The sequence below is a fragment of the Megascapheus bottae genome, chromosome 20 (assembly GCF_031878675.1).
Source record: "Megascapheus bottae isolate mThoBot1 chromosome 20, mThoBot2.hap1, whole genome shotgun sequence".
NCBI lineage: Eukaryota > Metazoa > Chordata > Mammalia > Rodentia > Geomyidae > Megascapheus > Megascapheus bottae.
The window spans coordinates 21919077-21938668 of NC_143528.1; the positions used below are offsets into that span (position 1 = coordinate 21919077).

General features: G+C 36.8%; 1 protein-coding gene across 7 annotated transcripts in view; it reads right to left on the reverse strand.

The window, feature by feature from the left end:
- The window catches only part of Tenm3 (teneurin transmembrane protein 3), a 435030-nt gene that overhangs the window by 414756 nt on the left and 682 nt on the right, over positions 1 to 19592 (reverse strand). The window lies entirely within an intron of this gene.

Here is a 19592-nt window from a genome sequence, read left to right on the forward strand (position 1 = left end):
TAGAAAAGATGGAGAGAAGAAAGTTTCTTGACTTGAAGAAAAGATGGTGGGTAAGAAATGGAGGAGGTGAGAGACACGGTTTGTTTTAGGAAAGCCTCGTAGGCAAAATAGAGAAGCAAAGAAAGGTTGGGAAGCCACTCCTGGGACCAGTCCTGTTTAAAATCAGGTTCAGGATCTAATAGTGCAGTTTTTTTCTTCTTACTTTCCACTTTTCTTCAGAAAAACCTTATGTTCTTTTAATAGCATTACCCAACGTATGTTTTTGCTCTTCCCCATCTTAATATTAATTCTGCTTGGCTAAGGCTGACAAATAAGTACTTAGCTCCTGCATTCCAAATTTTGGTAACGTTTATCAGCAGAGCCAACAGCAGAATTTCCCATTACAATTTGAAACAGTACCAAAACTATAAATCTCAAGTACGAGGCATATCTAAGGATAGACTACATTGTGATTAAAATGCAAGGTTATCTTGAATTTGATTAAGCATTTTTGTTTTATGACACTCATAAATTCAAAATTCTCTAAAAGAAAAGCTACATATACACAAGTTAGGCTGTATCAATTTTTTAAAGTTTACATTTAAAATGTAAGTTATATATGTGACAAAACAGAAAAGATGGTATACAAATACTTCAAATGAGGTTAGCACAAAACACACTATTCCCTAAATAAATGAAAGGCCCAGAACCCAGGGAGAGCAGAGAGGGAGTTCATAAGGCTGCCAGTTGAATGATTGCCAGTAGGAGACACAAAAATAATGTCTTCTGTATGAGCGGGAGAGAAAAATAACTGTGATAACATATTTAGAAGGTAAAGTATTTTCTCCAACTATACTCTCAGGAGTATAAGATACTTTCTCCCCTCTATGATGTTTAGATTTTCTAATATTTAATATTCCTTTCTCTTTCTTCCAGTTCTGGGGCTTGAACTCAGGGCCTGGGCACTGTACTAAGCACTTATGTTCAAGGTTAGCACTCCACCACTTGAGCCAAACCTCTAACTTCTGGCTTTTTTTTTTTGCTGCTTAATTGCAAGTAAGAGTCTCACTGACTTTCCTGCCCAAGATGACTTTGAACCAGCTCTCAGCTTCCTGAATAGCTAGGATTACAGACTTGTACCAGCAGAACCAGGATAACTTTTACTTCTTTTTTTTTAATAAAATGTATCAATTGAAGTATGCTGTTGATAGTTATTTTTAATATAGTCAGTTTCTCAACTATGATCATAATAAATTTTGGAATATTACCCCAAAAGAACACATCCTGACAATTATCAGCTCTGTCCGACTTACCAATTACTTTCTGTTTCTCGGCCCTTAACCACTGATTTACTTGTCTTACGTAGGTTGTATATTTTAGATGTTATAAATATATTACAACATGTTGGCATTCATTCAGCACTACGTTTTCAAAGTCCAAGAGCATTGTAGCATAAAATAGCACTCCATGTTTAATGGTTGAGTAATATTTTAGTGTAAGAATATACTATTCATTCATTCATTCATTAGTTTATGGATATTTGGGTTGTTTTTACTTTTTGGATATTATAAAAATGTTGTTAGGATCAGTTCTCTTTATGGTTTTCTGAGGACATATATTTTTCTTGGGAAAGTAAATATCTAGGAGACTTGCTGAGTCATATGTTTTACTTATTGGTTAAACTAAAGGTTTAACCTTTGATAAACTCTCTTTCACATAACATGCTCCATTCTGTTCTCATGAAAACTGGCTGAGGGTTCCCATTTCTTCATATTCTCAGCAACACTAATTATCTATTGGTTCTCTTCATTACCACATTGCAAGCCATCCTGAAGTTTGTAATGAGTGTTTGGAATACAGGCCATTGCTATTAAATCTAGGGAAGGGATACAAATAAAAAAAATCACTGTTTTTTCAAGTCTTTAGCTCTGATTATTTATTTTGGGGGCTATATCATATCTAAGCAAAATCACTTGATCCTACACTGAAAAAAGTATTTACTACATCATTGTAGCAAAAAATTGGATTGATCCAAATGTTTCCCAGAATCAAGTTCTACACATCTGCTATAAAAGGTGGTTAACAGAAAGAATGAGCTTTGATGTATATCTTCAGATATGGAGTGATGCCTATCGTATTTTATGTAAAAAATGTAACTTGCAGAAGAGTGTGTATAGTATGTTAACACTTTAGAAACCTAAGAAAGAGAACTAACAGATAATGTAATTGTTGAACTTATGGTTTTGTTGTTATTTTGTGAAACTGCGGATTCAACTTCTGTCCTCTCAATAGGCAAGTGTTTGTTCTAACACTCTACAGTCTCAACACCGTAAGAAAGAGTATAGGTAATTTCAGTATAACAATGCTTTATATAGAACGAAAGAAGCAAAGTAGAGTACAAGAGAAAACAGAAAAGTTACATAAATACTTATATTTTAACCATGAATAAAGATGAGGAAAGCTTTCTTACTCAATTTTCATGATGGCTTATTTAGAAGAAGTTGTTCCTGAGGGCAATCTATTACTTTGTACATTAAAGCTTTTAATTTTTTAAGTGATAATTACTTCAATAATTATACACATAAAAGCAGGAGTCTGAGTTAGGAGGATCAAGAGTTCCCAAGTAGCCTCTGTGACAGAGTAAAGCTCTGCCCCCGAAAAATACAAGAAAAAATAACTCACAACAATATATTAAAGGCCCAGGCATGTGGCCAAGTTGGTAGAGTGCTTGCCTAGCATGCACGAAGCCCTGGGTTTGATTCCTTGGTACCACACACACAAAAAAAGCCAGACCTGGTGTTGTGGCTCAAGGGGAGAGCACTAGCCTTGAGAAAGCTCAAGGACAGTACCTGGGCCCTGAGTTCAGGCCCTAGGATTGGCAGATAGAAATATATATATATATATATACATATATATGAAAAATAATCATTTTGATCTCTCTCTCTACATATATATGTATATATATGAAAGAAAAATAATCCAAGGTTATCTTATTTCTGAAAGTGTGTTTTCTTAATTTGCTGCTTAAGAGCCCTTACACAACAATTTTAATTATAATATTTAATATAATGTTCTCTCAGAAAAGCTGTATCTTAAAAGTCATTGTTTCTTTATTTCCAAGAGATGAAGTGGAAGATTTTCATAAGGCTATTATTTTTCTTCCAAGTCTATGCTTCTCTTTACCTTCATCAAATATATATTGTTTTAAAGGAGAAACTACCTACTTTTCTCCAAAATTCATATATAAAAATGGACAGATAAAGCTGAGTTCAGTGGCTCAGAGCTGCAACCCCGGCTACCCAAGAGGTGAGTGGTAGGAGGATGGTTGTTTGAAGTCAGTGCAGGCAAAAAGTGAGTAAGACTCATCTCTGAAAGTAAGCCAGGCATCGTGGCTGTGTCTATAATGCTAGTCACATGGGAGGCATAGGGAGAATGACCATGACCCAAGCTAGCTGCAGGACGAAACACAGAAACTCACTTCAAAAGACGAAAAGAGATTGACGATGTGGCTTGAGTGACAGAGTATCTGCCTACAGATTTGAAGTACAAGCTTTAGCATTGTCTCCCCCACCCCCACACAAAGGAAGATGGAGTAATATGAACAGAATGAACAGGAAAAGAAAATATTTCCCGTTTTATAAATTATTTTCCTCAGTTGTTATGAGCTTGAATGAAATTATTTACTCTCAGATATGGAATGTCATTCTGTCATGAATCAACCATTACACAAATGCTCAACTCCAGCAAACGTATCTTAGCACAGCCTGTGGAATAGACAGGCTCACCTCTTCCTCGAGGTATATTTGCAAAACAGTGAGAAGAGCACAGAACAGTGGACATGGAACTTGTAGCTTTACTTCCTAGTACATAATTTATTTCTAGTGCATTTTTAATCCTTCTCTTGTTTAAATTTGTCGCAATTAGACCACTGGTTGTTGGATCTTCAATAGGAACCTGAACAAAGATATAAGTCTTGACTTAAAAGGCTTTACATAAAAACACATTTAAAAACATTGATCAAGATGCACTGCATTCATAAACTGCTTTGCTAAATGGCCACTCCTTTGTATAACTACTGAAAGATAATCTTTTAAAAAGAATCTTACAAAATTTAAAAATTAACATTTAGTAGCTGAACCTTCCCATTGCATTTTAAGCTATACATAAAATGCAATATTTCACCTACTTACTAAATACTAATAGATTAATAATATCCCAGACCCAGCTGAATACTGATGACTTATTCAGACAATCACAGATCAGGAAGATGAGATATATGACCCTTGGTTCAAAGTTATACTGGCTAGACAGATCCATGAAATCCTTATTTCCAATTAATCTTTTGAAACAAGTAGAATTGGAGGTTTGGCTCCAGTGGTAGAGCACCAACCTTGAGTGAAAAAGTGGAACAGTAATATGAGATCCCCACACACAAACAAATCCCAAACCACATACTGATAGTGAGGTTCAGAAAAGAAAAATATCATCCCCCCAAGAACGACACTTTCTGCTGAATATTTTGAAATGAAAAAGAATGGAAAACCATCAGAGGCAAAGTCTCTCTGCCCTTATCCTGTTCTCTTTCCTTGAAGTGAGTCACAAAAACCAGAATTTTTTTTTCCCAAAAAGGGTCAGGAAAAGTAGATGTTCTCATTACCATAGCACAGCAGCTATCTATGTGCATATGATGCTTATTGAAAGGGATGCCAAGAAATGGAGAGGGGTGTGTGTGTGTGTGTGTGTGTGTGTGTGTGTGTGTGTGTGTGTGTTTACTGCTTGAGGTTATTTCTTGTTTTCTCTCCCACTCCCACTTTGGTTTATTCCTTGTTGTCACTGTTTTTTAAATTTCTGTACCCTTTCTCTTATATATAAGTTTTTCTGATTTTGGGAACTGAAGGTGAATTACAGAAATGGTGGGACAAAGAGTAAACCAATGCAATAGTGATACTCACTAGACACTATGTTGGAAATGAACTGTACAATGTGAGGTAGGGAGACGGTGTGGGTGGGGTGGGAGAAAATGAGGGTGGGGTTAATACTGGTCAAAAGTAAATGTACTCATTACCTTTCTTATGCAACTGTAAACCTTCTGTATATTGCCTTTACAATGAAATGTTTAAAAAATGGGCACTATATATTTTAATGCTGTGAGAAGAATTACACTAAAATTGCATATAATTTATATATATAATATATATGGTATTCTTCAAATTTAGAAGGTAGCCTTCTGCCAATTTTGAAAAATAAACACAAAGTCAAATGAGACATAAAGTAGGTCCTTTCTGCATAATATATTATGTATTTTATATTACAGAGAACATATATTCTCTATTTTATATAGAGTGTCTATATATAATCTGTGCCTATACAATCTGTGTCTACTCACATGTCTACAACCCTAAATCAGGCAAGTTTTCCTAGGTCTTTTCATTTCTGAAAGGCCCCTTTTTTTCTGTGACATCTCTGTTAATACATTTATGATAATTTGCTTCTGTTCTGGAAGGGTCTTGTAAGAAACACTGATAACCCTCAATTCCCAAAGGACACAGGATGACCCCCCCCCCATGAGCCATATGTATTACTTAAAAGGCCAGCCACATGGACGTGTTTTCAGGGTGACTCCTCTGCAGCCATCGGAGTGAAGCTTCAATGGGTCACCTCTGCCTCATGGAAATCAGAGGTTGGGTCCCAAAGTCAACCAGAGAAGGTGGGTGACAAGGGAGAATCTTGGGTATTTTCAAAAGCCGGGAAAGCGGGACTAGAATGCATTTTCTTCAACTAAAAGCTTGTGAAGTTTCCAGAAGAGGCACACATGGAGGCTGAACAAGTTTTTTTAAAAAATTAGATAGTGAATTCCAGTGATTTATGGATAGAGTGCAATCTCTCAAGCTTGGATGCTGAAGGATGTACACACTCAACTATTTAAAAGGGCAATTTCAGCAACTATTTGCAATTAGAGCAATCATTTGAAAATGTTTATCAAAAGCCTGTTTTGAATAAAACTAAATTCGCCTCTTATTTTGATTTAGCAATTATTCCTTCGAAACAGTCTGAGACCCTGAGATGATAATACACCCAACCACATATCTGCTGGTATCTGATAGTCAGACTGCAGTAGGTATTGGTATAAATATGTGTCTGGTTTGGCAGGAAGCAGCAGGTGTTTAATAATTGTGACTGAAGCAGCACCACAGTGATTCACAATGTGTATCCAAAATTGGCAACGTGGCACGAAACAGGATACAAGTTTAGCAATAAGCCGAGGGCTCAAGACATTGGACCAATAAAGGCTGAGGCAGGGGGAAGGATTTACCCCTACTGTGTCCCAAGGAGGGCTCTAAGCTACATCTATCTGCTCACACCTTCTGGTAGGTAATCTACAAAGCAGGTTGGCCACCAACCCAGAAAGAAGCCTTCGCCTACTTAACAGTCAAAATTAGTTAACAATCAGTTAGGCAGGGGAGCTAAAAGAGGGAGTTAAAGAGAAAAACATTAACATGAAACAATGATAAACCGAAGCCATTTAACTTGTGTCTTTAGTACAGAAATTTAAGGTTGAGTACACATGACCACCTAAATCCTTTAATCCTGCCGCTGACATTTATAGTTACTGAGAAGGATTAATCATTTTGATCTCTAAATGAATCATTTTAAGCAGTTAATGTTTGAAAGTAATAAACTTTGGAGTTGCAGTAATTAGCCTAGTGGATCTGATGAATGTTTCAAGCTTTTTTGTCTGCTTTTACAAAACTACACACCCATATACATACCACATGTTTTTTCAGCAGTGATATTTCAGAAAACATGGAAAAGGGGTTAGAATTCCTTTCACGTTTGTCTGGTGACAAAAGGCTTGCAGAGCAGTGGGGAAATGAGAAATGTGGGGTCGAGCTGGTAAGTCATGGTGGTATCAAGTGTTGAATGGTCAGACCAGAAGGTCATATTTCTTTGGAAGTACAGGATTAGTCTCATTCTTCACTCTAAAGACTAAACCAAATTTCAGTCTTGAAAATTAAAAGTCTTTTCCTCTTGGCTCTTGAGTCTTCCTCTTTCACCATTGCCAACAGGACTAAGGCCTTAATATATTTTTATAGTGCAAAATATACAGATAAAAAAAACTAAGGACAAATAAGAAAAGTAATTCATTTCACTTCCAACGCAGCAGTAAAAATAGTGCAGAAACATAATTAGTATTTAATCAAAGGAATTATTAACACTATTTTTTATATTTCTTCAATGCTACGAGGTAACAGTTGAAAATTTATAATCTTCATGTTCTATATTTTAAGAGAGATTAAGTTCTTTTGACCTATCTGAAACACAATAGCATATAGAAACACTTAAAAGTTACTTGAGCATTTTAGTAATATTCTAGCAGTAAAATGACTTCTCCAAGCAATCTGTATCTAAGAGTGTAAACAGGTCATTTGAAATTTGAAATGTGATGAAACTGTTTGAAGAGCTTGTTCCTAGAGATCTGCCAGCAGCTCCTCATTCTCTCTGTGCAGTACTGGATATGTCATATACACTATTATTACAATGGGAAAAATGTCTTTATCCAGCAAAACCTCTGTGGCCGAGGCTGTTTTTAAGACAGGGTTGTGGTTATGGCTCAGTAGAGACCATGTGACTGTACCCACAGCCCCGAGTGGAATCTCACCCTAGATGAGAGCTGGATGAGACCAATAGCATAGGTCCTTTCCCCTCCCACCCGTACTTGCACGCTTAACTACAGATGTTTGGACATGTCTAGTTTTGTATGTGTTGTAATGTTCTTGTTGAGGTACATTTCATAGGCAGTGAAATTCACAGATCTAAAGCAGACACTTCCATACGTTTTAAGAAATGCATCCACCACAAGCCCAAACCAGACCTGGCACATCTCCAGCTTGCCCTCTAAGCAATCCCTACCCACAGTTCTGCTTGCTCAGATGAGAGATTTTGTCAGTTCTGTGAATGTTATACAAAGGGAATACCAGACTTCATATTCTGGGTCCTTTTGATTAATGGGAGTGTTTCTTAGGTACATCCATGATTTTACCTCTTTTAGTATGGACAAGTCACGTTCTAGTTTACAAATCCACTACATTTTATTATATATAGATATGCGGTGATTTTACAGTAGAGCCTATTATGGATAATGTGACTATGAAGATAAAGTTTCCATTTACTTTGAACAGTACTTCTCAAATGTACTGCTAGATTAGAGGAGTTGTATTTAAGTTTATATAAGGAATGGCCAGTTTCCAAAGTGGTTGTGCCACTGATATTACAGATCAGCAATGATATTAGCACTGGGGTCTTTCATTTGCTTTTGCTTACATAGGACTTGATTCTTTAAACAGGATCTCTCTATGTAGCCCAGGTTGCCCTTGAACTCATGATCTTTAAGTCTCTGCCTTGTGGGATTATAAGTATGTGTTACTGTGCTGGATTTTTTTCAGTGCATAAAAGATAAGTTTTAATATGAAATGTTCACACATGAACATAATGCACATTTATTTACTTATTTTGTTTTTTTTTTTTGGCAGATGTGGGGCTTGAACTCAGGGCCTGAGTGCTATTCCTAAGCTTTTTTGCTCAAGATTAGTGTTCTGCCACTTTGAGCCACAGCTCCGCTTCTGGTTTTCTGGTGATGACGTGGAGGAAAGAGTCTCATGAACTTTGCTGTGCAGACTGGCTTTAAATTGCAATCCTCAAATTTCAGCCTTCTGAACAGCTAGGATTATAGACGTGAGCCATAGGTGTCTGGATCACTCTGATTATTTTTAGTTTTTTCAATTCTACTGGGTAAGTTGTATCACATTTTGTTTTTTTGTTTTGTTTTGTTTTGCCAGTCCTGGGCTGGAGCTCAGGGCCTGAGCACTGTCCTTGGACTTTTTCAAGGCTAGATCTCTACCACTTGAGCCTCAGCACCACTTCTGGCTTTTTTTCTAGGTATGTGGTACCAAGGAATCGAACCCGGGTCTTCGTGCATGCTAGGCAAGCACTCAACCAGTAGGCCAAACTCCCGGCCCCACATTTTGTTTTAATTTGGCACTTTTTCTTGTTCGTAATAGAAAGCCATGTATCTTTAATGATATTTCTGTTAGACGATATTTTCCCATTTGCAAACTAATTTATCTTTTAGTATTAATTCTGCACGTTATATTTATTATAAACTGTATACTCCCAAAGAGTAGATTGCCTTTTACTTTTCTGAAAAGTATTGTCTGTTTAATTTTGATGAAGTCTAATTTATGAGGCTATTCTTTCATATTTCTAATAGCATCTCTAAAATATTTTTATCTACTTCAAGTTTGTGAAGGCATTCTACGACATGTTTAGCTTTGTATTGAAATCAAGAAGATGACAAGGTAGAATAGAAAGATGACTTGGTGCAACTCTGATATTTCTAGTCCTAGACCTGACCAGCTATTGAGTATGGGGGCATTTTAACATGTTTAAGTTTTACTAGGTTCTTTCCTACAAAATAAAATGGTATGTATATAGAGGCAGGGAAAAGGCAGCAGAGCAGAGCATGAGATAAAGCTGATAACCCTGGCATCAAAAGCAAAAGGATACGGAAAAGCAAAAAGGCTCTGGGCTGGGTGCTGGTGGTTCAGGCTTGTATTCCTAGCTGCTTTCTAGCTATTTGAAACTTTCTTTTGTGAATTGTCTATTCACCCATTTTTTTTTCTACATGGTTGTTTGTCTTTCTGTTTTCCATTTGGAGTCACTTAGTGTTTTATAGACATAAGTTGGACACATGCCACATGGATTAGAAATAAAATTTCCCCTAGGCCAGCAGCTCATGCCTATAATCTAATCTGGAGACTGAGATCTGGGAATCCCAGTTTCAAGGCAGCCTCAGGCAGAAAAGTCTATGAGACTCTTATCTCCAATTAGCTACCAAAAAGCTGGAAATGGAGCTGTGGCTCAAATGGTAGAGCATCTGCCATAAGCAAAAATGCCAAGGGACAGCAATCAGCCACTCCTAAATTCAAGCCCTAGAACAAAAAGTGCTGCACAAAAAGAAAAAAGGAAGGGTACATATACAGTCCTAGGACCAGGCTGAGAGCTCTCACAGCCACTTTTTCCCTGCTGCCTTCTGTTGTAAGGACTGGAAATCGAAAATAGTATATATTTCCCCTTCTCCTACAGCTAAGAATGGCCATGAAACACAGTTCTGGAAAAAGAAAAAAGATAGTTGTAGGAAGGAGTCTCATGGGAGTGAAAAGAAATAGCCCAATGTGGAGGAAAGCCCTTCTCACCTGTGTTCATTCTGATTTCAACAGGAACAGGAAAGCATGGCAGCCACCCAGGGGTCCACCTGGGAATCCACACGACAAAAGCCACATGCCAAGGATGGCAGAGCCAAAAACAGATAGAAGGAACCCAGGCCTTTCGTAGCATCTTTAGATCTCTGAGCATTCGACATTTGGAATTATTTGTTAAGGAAATAATTCACTTAGGGGTGTAAGTCACTGTTTGCAGTTTCTGCTGTTCACGGTTCATCCTGCCTGTACTATTCAGTCTCCCGAATTAACTTCTAGAATTCTTAGTGCTTTATTTTTTACATTTGTCTTTAATCCATCTGAGTTTATTTTTGAATATACTGAGCGATATGGGTCCAATTTCATATTCTTCCAGATGGATAACCAGTTGTGCCAGCACCATTTATCAAATCCTACTGAACAACGAAAAATTGTTTTATGTTAAATTTTCCTATACATTCAGATCTGTTTCTGAACATTTAGTACATTCTGATGAGCTAAATGTTAGTATTTGATGATGTGCAGATATAACCGCAGGGTTTCACAGTATTTTAGAAATTATGTAAGACCATTTTAATCTCACAATGTTCATTTTAAGGATTTCTTTTATGAATTTCAGACTGATCTACTCATAATCTAACACTAATTAAATTAAATCATTTGATTGTTATTTAATACCTTTGATTTATATGCATTCCTTTTTGGGAGAACTGACATCTTTAGTCTTTTCACCTTTCTATTCATTCTGATCTTCTTTTGTCTTTTGATACTCTGTTGATCTCTTTACATTGGGTCCCTGTTGTGCTTATAAAACTTATATAAAATTTCAGTCTTTGTTGCCTCTGTGATAGGATTTTTTAAAATTTCTAAATGTAAAATATTGCTTAAAATATATTATGATGGTTTCATAATAACACAAGTGATATCAGACATTATTCTAAGCAGTGTAAATTTATTTGCTCTTTTTATGTATGCAATTCAATCTACACAGGAGAGAATGGAAGGGTCTTTCATCTATCCCAGCACTTCAGAAGGTGAAAATTATGGATTCCAAATACTGAAGCAGCTTGGGTTACATAGCAAGATTGTCTCAAAAAAAAAAATAGAAAAGAGAAAAAACAAAATTGAAGAAGAGGAAAACTAGTAATTTGTCTAAGCAAGTTTTGTTGGCCAAGAGTAGGTATCCTGCCACTCAGTTAATGAATAGCAAAGCTGGGATCCAAAACACAAGTCATCTGGATCCAGAATCTGCAGTCTTGCTCCTATGATACATTAACTCTGTCATCTATCTATTTATCTTGTGTTCACTCAGGTACTGAACTCACTTCCAATTTTATTCGATTACTTTTAGAAGCACCTGGCATAATCTTAATTTACCAGGTATTGAACCAAAGATCTGATTTTCCCTTTTTCCCGAAAATAGCAGTTACTTAATTTTTTTCCTCTTATTGTAATCACCAAAACATCAAAAGACTTGAAGTAATAATTTTGAGAAAAGAAGCCCCATTCTTTTTTTATGTGGGTCGTGGGGCTTGAACTGTGGGCCTGGGCACTGTCCCTGAGCTTTTCCCATTGGGCCACAGTGCCACTTCCAGATTTCTAGTGGTTAATTGGTTAGAATTTTTACTAACATATTGAGAAACAATTATGACACATATATCATCTTTGCATTATTTTAATCAAGTTTTTTTCATCAAGGTTACGATGCCTTCATGAGTTTTGACTCTACACATCTTTAAGATGGAGGTTATGTGTAGTGCTAAATAACTTTCTTAAAATATTAGAGTTAGCCTGTCTTTAAAGATCATGTAAAATTCATTAAGAAAATTATCTGGCAATTTTTAACGGCACCTCTCTTTCAATTACCTATCTGGCCTCTAATGAGATGACTGGCTTTACCAAATTTTATACATATTCTAATACTCTCTGATAAATGAAAGTCCTTTATGTTTTTCAAACATAAATGTTAGTCTTTTTAGCCTCTTTTCTTGTTTTTGTTCTAATAGTTCCTTAACTAGGATCATGAAAAGGGTCCTGCACTTTACTAGTCTTTTAAAAATATGAGCTTTTTTACTGTTTTGTATTTTGGATACTGGTACTCGGGTTTCAATTCAGGGCCCCATTCTCTCACTTAGTATTTTCTATCACAGTTGGTTCTCTACCATATGAACTAACTAGTTCATGCAGTTTTTAGTTTTGTTCTTAATTTCTGGTTTACCTCAATTTATTCAGAATACTTCAAATTTTTAGTGAAAGTCTTCTTTGTTGGTATGCATTCTTTCAATGGATTCCTTAGCAGTACATTTATCCCTATGATTACAACTTTTACTATCTGCCATAAATTCTGAAAGGAGGATTTTATATCCATTATTTTCTGTTGCTTCATATCATTACTGAGGGTCATAGTTATCCTTGGTGTGATTTTTCTTATCTTAATTTTGTTACTACTACTACTACTATTACTATTACTATTTTTATTGTATTTTATTGTCAGGGTGATATATAGAGGAGTTAGTTATTATTACATAAAAACAGTAATTTTTATTACATAAAATTGATTTTTATGACTTTTTTCTAATAGTTTTTGCTTTAGAAATTTAGCTACTGTGTTGTTTTAGTAGTGCTCATTCTCTGTACAGTTTCTGTTTTGTCATATACTTAAGAGTTCTCTTTATTCTGCTTAAAGATTATTTAGGTTTACTTGTAAGTGTGGGGATCGATACCAGAATCTGAAAAATACTACACACTACCACTTTGTTACCTCCAAGCCCAATTTGAAATTTTAAAAATAAAATCTACCTTTCCTAACAGTAATAATAATGCTATATTCTCTTTTCCTTTTGTTTTCATTTACCAGGCATCTCTTCATTCTCAACTACTTTTGTAGCATTTTCCATGTGTCTCTTATTAATACTAATCGAATTTGTGAACCAAATGGACAGTCTATGTCAAAATTCAGTACATTTACATTTCATGCAGTACGTTGTAAAGATTTGATTCCTTCCATCTTGTTTTATGATTATTCATGATTTTCCTGGTTTCCTCTTTTTCCTGGGAGCTGTTTTTGCTAATTTGGTCAGATTGCTAGTCATTCCCTTTCCCTCTGCTAATTAGGTAGGTCCACTGTGCCTTTTTCATTACACTAATGACTACCTTCCCTCTCCCCACATTCATATTCAAATACATGTTTTTCATTATTATATGAATGCAAGATAGCAATTATATCCCTTTACCAAAGCAAAAGCTCTATTTCCCATTTCCCTTTCTCTCCCTCTTCAGAAGAGTTGAGATTTTAGAATCCTTTAAACTCCCCCTACCATTTCCCCCCAAATATTTATTGGAGTTTGATTTTTAGGTCTAGCTTTCATTAAGATTTCTTTTACTATGTTCCTTATCCATTTCCAGTTTTTCTATACATGCCATAAAGCTGATTGCTCTTCTTTTCTCTTCCTATGTCATAACTCTCATTGTTGATATTTCCCCATGAATATTACAGTGTACATTATTATGATATTCACTGAATATTTGCATCATAAACATACATATATATGTATTATTTCTTTTGAGAGATGAATGATCTTGATGGGTTCAGAATAACCTAACAGAGCATCTTGGCAACTGAGAAAACAACAAAAGTAAAAAGATTCTTCTCTCCTTCTGTTGAAGCAAGACATAAAACCTAGGAAGGTTACTTTCAGACATTCTTCCCCCCCCACCCGCAAAGCAGGTTATAAGATCCTCATTAGAGACTTACTTCTTTCCTGTCCCTGGAGGAAAGAAACATCCTCCCCGACCCCCTGCACCCCTGAAGGTACAAGAATTCAGAGAACAATTTGAATACATAGGCCTTGCAAATCTGTCTTATCTGACTAATGGCATTTGCTACAGAGGAAATGGAATTGTCCATGATCCCTACATAGGAATCCCTGGATCCCTATTTCTCTAAATAGAAAATATTAATTTATGGAGGAGAAGATCTGAGATCCGATATTTCCTCCAGAGAGACAAACACAAGCAACCATATATTCTTGGAGTGAAGTTACTTAAAGGATCTTATTTGCATAGCAAAGTGGCTTTTGTTCACTGTGCACTTTCTTCCTGTCTTCCCAAGCCTCTCACCACTTTCCGCAGAGGCTCCAAGCCCAGACTTTTCTCTGTGGTCTACAATGCTATTTAAGCTTTAACCATCTGGCTCTTTGAGTTTCATACTTTGCATGACTCTCATAGGATTATATGTTAATAAACGTGTGATTATCGGTTTGTTGTCAGTTTATATTATGCACTCAACTTATTAAAACTTCAAGGAGTCAAAGAGAAAGTTCATATGTCCCTACATTATCATCAGATCATACTCTACTTGTCCTTTCACCTTTAGGACTATAAAAGAATATACACGTATCTGCTTCTTTGAGTAGAATGTTAATACATGTGTACATTCCTCTTGTTCATTGCTCTTTTGTCCTCAGAGCCTCAATCCTGAGCTCTAGTGGTCAGTAAGAAATGATGTCTTTTGCATCCCTGGGTGGAGGTTCTTGCGAATCTTTAAGTATTGTCTTTAAGCCTCAACTGTTGTTGAAAAATTCATTATTGGTCTTATTATCTTTGTCAGTTACAAGGAAATTAACTTCCTTTTTTCCCTTTCTGTACTTTCTCGTAAAATATCTTTTATCCTTTTTCTAGGATGTGCTTGGTGATGTGTGTGTGTGTGTGTGTGTGTGTGTGTGTGTGTGTGTGTGTTTCATCTTAATTTTGTTTTGTTTTTTGTGTGGGGTATTTCTTCAAAACCATTAGTTTAGATTTCAACCATGTTTACCCCCAATATTTTAGCAAGTCTTGTCTGTCTATATACTTGTATTTTGATGTCTGGGAATTGAATACATAACCTTGAAAATGTTAAGCACATGCCGTGTCACTGGGTTATACCTTTCTACCTATTTTGATTTTTACTGGGTAAATTATGGCTCCTCTATCACTAGTGATTGATTGATTGATTGATTGGCATTGTTGGTTTCACTGGTGGATTTCTTGGGTTTCTTTTTTGTTGCTGTTGCTGTTGTTAGGTTTCTGTAATGGCTGTCATGGTAATACGTTATTTTGGTTGGAGTCATATATTCTCTCTTATCTCTTTTGCATGCTTCCATTATGAGCTTCCTGGTCTTTCTTCATTCCATCTACTTCCTGTTTGCTAGGTAGCATTAAGCATGCTGTTTCCTTTCATTCAGAGACAGTGGAAAATCCTGATGGAATTTAAGGACAAATCTTTCCACTCCCTGCTTTCTAAGTCAGGCATTCTCCTCACATTGAGTGGATGAGCACAACTGTTTCGTTTTCTCTAGATTCTGAGGGGATACAGCAAACCAGCTGCTCCTGTAAAGTGACATTCACTCAGGTATGGCCCTTGAGAGAGATAGGCTAGCCCAGCCTCTTTCTGAAAACACTAAGTTATTACATTCTTTATGATCTTTATTCTATTCAGAGCTCTCAAAGGGACATGTACCTGCTTCAACTAGTCCTTTAGGACCCTAAGAGATTTCAGATCTCACTTGCATGCTTGATTTTGCATCTTTAATCACTGCTCAGCTCAGATGATGGAAAGAGTCAGCTGAGAGAAGTGGAGGATGAGATATCATTCAGGCCACTAACCATGCCAGAATCCTGGATACCTGTTTACAGGCAGTCTTGTAATATTCAGGTTTTTTTGGTAAGGGGCAGGTTTATATCTGGGATATTATATAAAAGATGGACTAGGGCTGGAGAGGTAGCTTCATGTCATATTGCTTACCTAGCATACTCAAAGACCAGTATAACTGAAAAATCAAACAAACACTAAAAGTCAAGGACGCAGGATGCAGCCCACAAACATGGTCTTCATTCCCTCTCCCCAGAATCCCCTGAACTACACCTGAACTGATCCTGATGCAATTATGTCATGAGAGGAGAAGAATAGACAATATTTGTGGGATCTGCTGGTCACGGCTGATGATGGGGAGATGGAAGAGAAGGCAAGATCCCAAAAGATGGGCTTCTGTGGGTGGAACCACACTGCTAGGGAAGCTGGCATGAGTCATATTTGGCAACTGGTCTGTCAATCTGCCTTTCTCCATCCTTTTGCATCTTTGCAAATAAATTTTTTTCTATGTCACTTATGTAAAAACAGATAGGATGCTGATTTTCAAATAAAAAATAATAACCTTCTTCTCCATTTCCCTTATGGAAATTAAGATTAGACTGTAATCTTTTCATTTAAGAATTCTGCAGTTCACAATCTCAACACCAGATTACTCTTTAGCACATTGAATCAAGACTGTCTAAAAGGTGTTTTTTTTTCCCCCCTTGCACTTATGGTTCAAAGGAATGAAAGTATTATTTGCAGACATTACATCTTTTCAAAATTCCACCCGTAGGTCAAAATTCCTCATTGGATTTTGATAAGCATATTTCAGGCACGAGCTTGGCACAAAGAGCTACAGCAGGGGTAGGGTGGGGAGATCTTTCATTTTTATCCTTTCTTCAGAACTGTGGCATGATCTTATGCAGCTGTTGTATGGGGAAATGTATTTCAGACCTGATGGGATAAATTCCCTTCAAACTTGAATCAAAGAAAATAGTATCCAAGAATGTAAAACACGCTATTGTTACCCCAAACCCATCACACCTACTGAGAGCTCTACAGCTGTTGAAAGAAAAACTATTTCCATCACCAGCAAACCCCATGAAGATATTTAAATTGGGAGAGAGGACATCTATGCAAGAATCAGTCACATTACGCACCACTGAAGATGAAATAACCCCTGCTTTTTAGTATCTAAATACAACATCTAATTAACAGTAGTTACCTGCCAGTCAGTGAGCCACACAAAATGACTAAAATCAAGTTTGATGATATGCCAGAAAATTGGTTTATATATATATATATTTTTTTTCCTAACACACTTTCTCCATTTCGACTCTCTATGTAATTTCCCTAACAGGGGTTTCTTCTCAGTCCTTCTTCCAGCTAACATGACATTTCCCTTTTGTCATTCAAGGTATAAATTAATCCAGGACTAAAAACTCTTTGGACAAGGTAAATTAGCATGATTCTTTGGAATGGTTTCAAAGATCTCTGGCTACTATTAATATTTTTAATCTTTCATTTTTAATATGTGTATGATGTCAGGAGCTGTGGCAAGAAGCACATTTTGTCAATTAAATAATTAATCTCACAGCATAACAGTCAGTGAGGGAAAATTGACATTTGTCAGGTTCAAAGAAAATGAAAGCCTGGAAGGATTTTTTTTCATTATGCTTGTTCAAGAAAAACATAATCTGATAGCAGACTTGGCCTTATTCATTCTCTCCTATACTTACCATTCCTATGACCAACACTTCCCAGATCCAGACACAGGGAAGGAAAACTGTCATGTTTCTCTCATCCTCACCCACCCCATTATAAAATCAGATCCGCTTTATTTCCTTCATATAACTTCTGGTTGCTCACTTTTCTGTATTCACACCATCACCATTTTAACACAGAATAGAAGAAAATCAACTCCAGTAAGCCGAGGGGGGCAATTATTACACTGAATTGCCTGCATTTCACTTTGGCAATGGCACAGATACAAAGCCTGAGTAGTAGAGAAAGACTGACTGGCTTAGGTTCAAGTCCCAGTTTGATGTGCACTTAGCTACAGGCTCGCCAAACCCTAAATGTCTCTATCTCTGAACGGAAGCAAATAAGGAGGCCTATCTCCTACAACCTGCATCGTGCACTTCATGTAGAAAGGCATCAGTCCGTGTGTGCTAAAATAGTGACAGGTTCCCCGATGCTGTAATACATTTTGAGTCAGGAACAAGTCTGTCAAGTGAGCCCCAGCCTGTCATCCAACCCCTGCATGGCTGCCTTTCCTTTCCCTTCTGCTCTCAACTACTTCTCACTACTCCATCCAGCTCCTAACAAGAGGTCTCCATCTGCCGCCTGGCTCACTTTCTCTTTCTTTTGTCCCTTTCCTTAGCCAGTCCCTGCTTCGGAGGAGGAGCTGAGTAATAGTACTATTTGGTCCCCTAAGAGCTTGGGTTCCAGGGTTTTCCACAGATGGTGCTTCTAATGTCGTCAACAACCAACCGTATGCACTGGATTAACGCTGCCTAGGAGGTGAAAATTTTCAGTGTGCTATTTTTAACCTTCTTGAAGCATCCTCTGCTCTGCCAAAATGAAATGCTTGCTTGGGGTGGAGATGAACCTTGTCTATGCATCTGCCACATGTGTTGCTATTTTTTCCACCACGTGGAGAACCCCACTGTCCTCCCCCAACCCCAGGGCACAGCAACAGTGAGATTTGTTTCAACACAAAGCAAAGCATCATACTTGGGGTCTGACTGCACAAATTTCTATATGACACCTACGATTTTCTTTTTAATGGGTGAAAAACATGTACCTGGGTCATTTCTTTCAGCTGTACAGATAATATGGAATGGAAAAATCAGGTGTGGAGTAATAGCACATGGTCCAGTGAAGTCTTCCGCAGAGTGTTCCTATCTCAATTTTTTATTTTCTATCGCTCTCCTTCAGTAAATTGACAACTTTAAGCTATTTTGTCCTTTCATATGATCTGACACTAGTATTAACATGGGATCTAAAGGGGGAAAATCTATTTTTAGAAAATCAAATGAACTTTCTTTGATGCAAAGTGATTCTGGTGAGTGAATACCATCTCAATCTAGTTACAAGGGCCCTTTCTACAATGTAGGAGGGGAAAAGAATCACGGAAACTTTCAGACTTCTGAACAACCTGCCCCCTATCACCTATCCTCAAATTTATTCCTTCCTAATATCAAACTCTGAGCCACACGGTCTGCAGGTTGATTAGGAAAGAATGAATATATTCTGTATTACTGATGCTTAATTTTTTCTCACTTCTGGATTAATTAGCAAAGGGTCATGAAGTATTATGTAATTTGTAATACCTAAAACAAAATGTAAGAGGTTTTTTTTTTTACTTTAAGACTGTAGTAGATAAAACAAAATACAACTCTGTATGCCTCACATAGACTACTGTCTTATGTGTGAAAATTGTTTGGTGTAGCACTGTGAACTACAGTTACAGAAGTCCTTATTTTACTGGTAGGATATGTAAGTAGAAAAATGTAAAAATGTTCAACAAACCTATGCAAATGACCAAGCTGTATTACAGTATGTTACAGGAAAGTAAGATGTTTTATGGTGTCATTTAAAAGTGCTCCATTGTGTAGGAGCAATGAAACAGAACCTTTTGGTGTCAGGATCTTATATAACATTGGTTCTTAGGCATGGCTGGGCTGCTTAGATCATGAGATTATCTAGGATCATCATTCTTAGGACGACAGGTGACTCTCCTC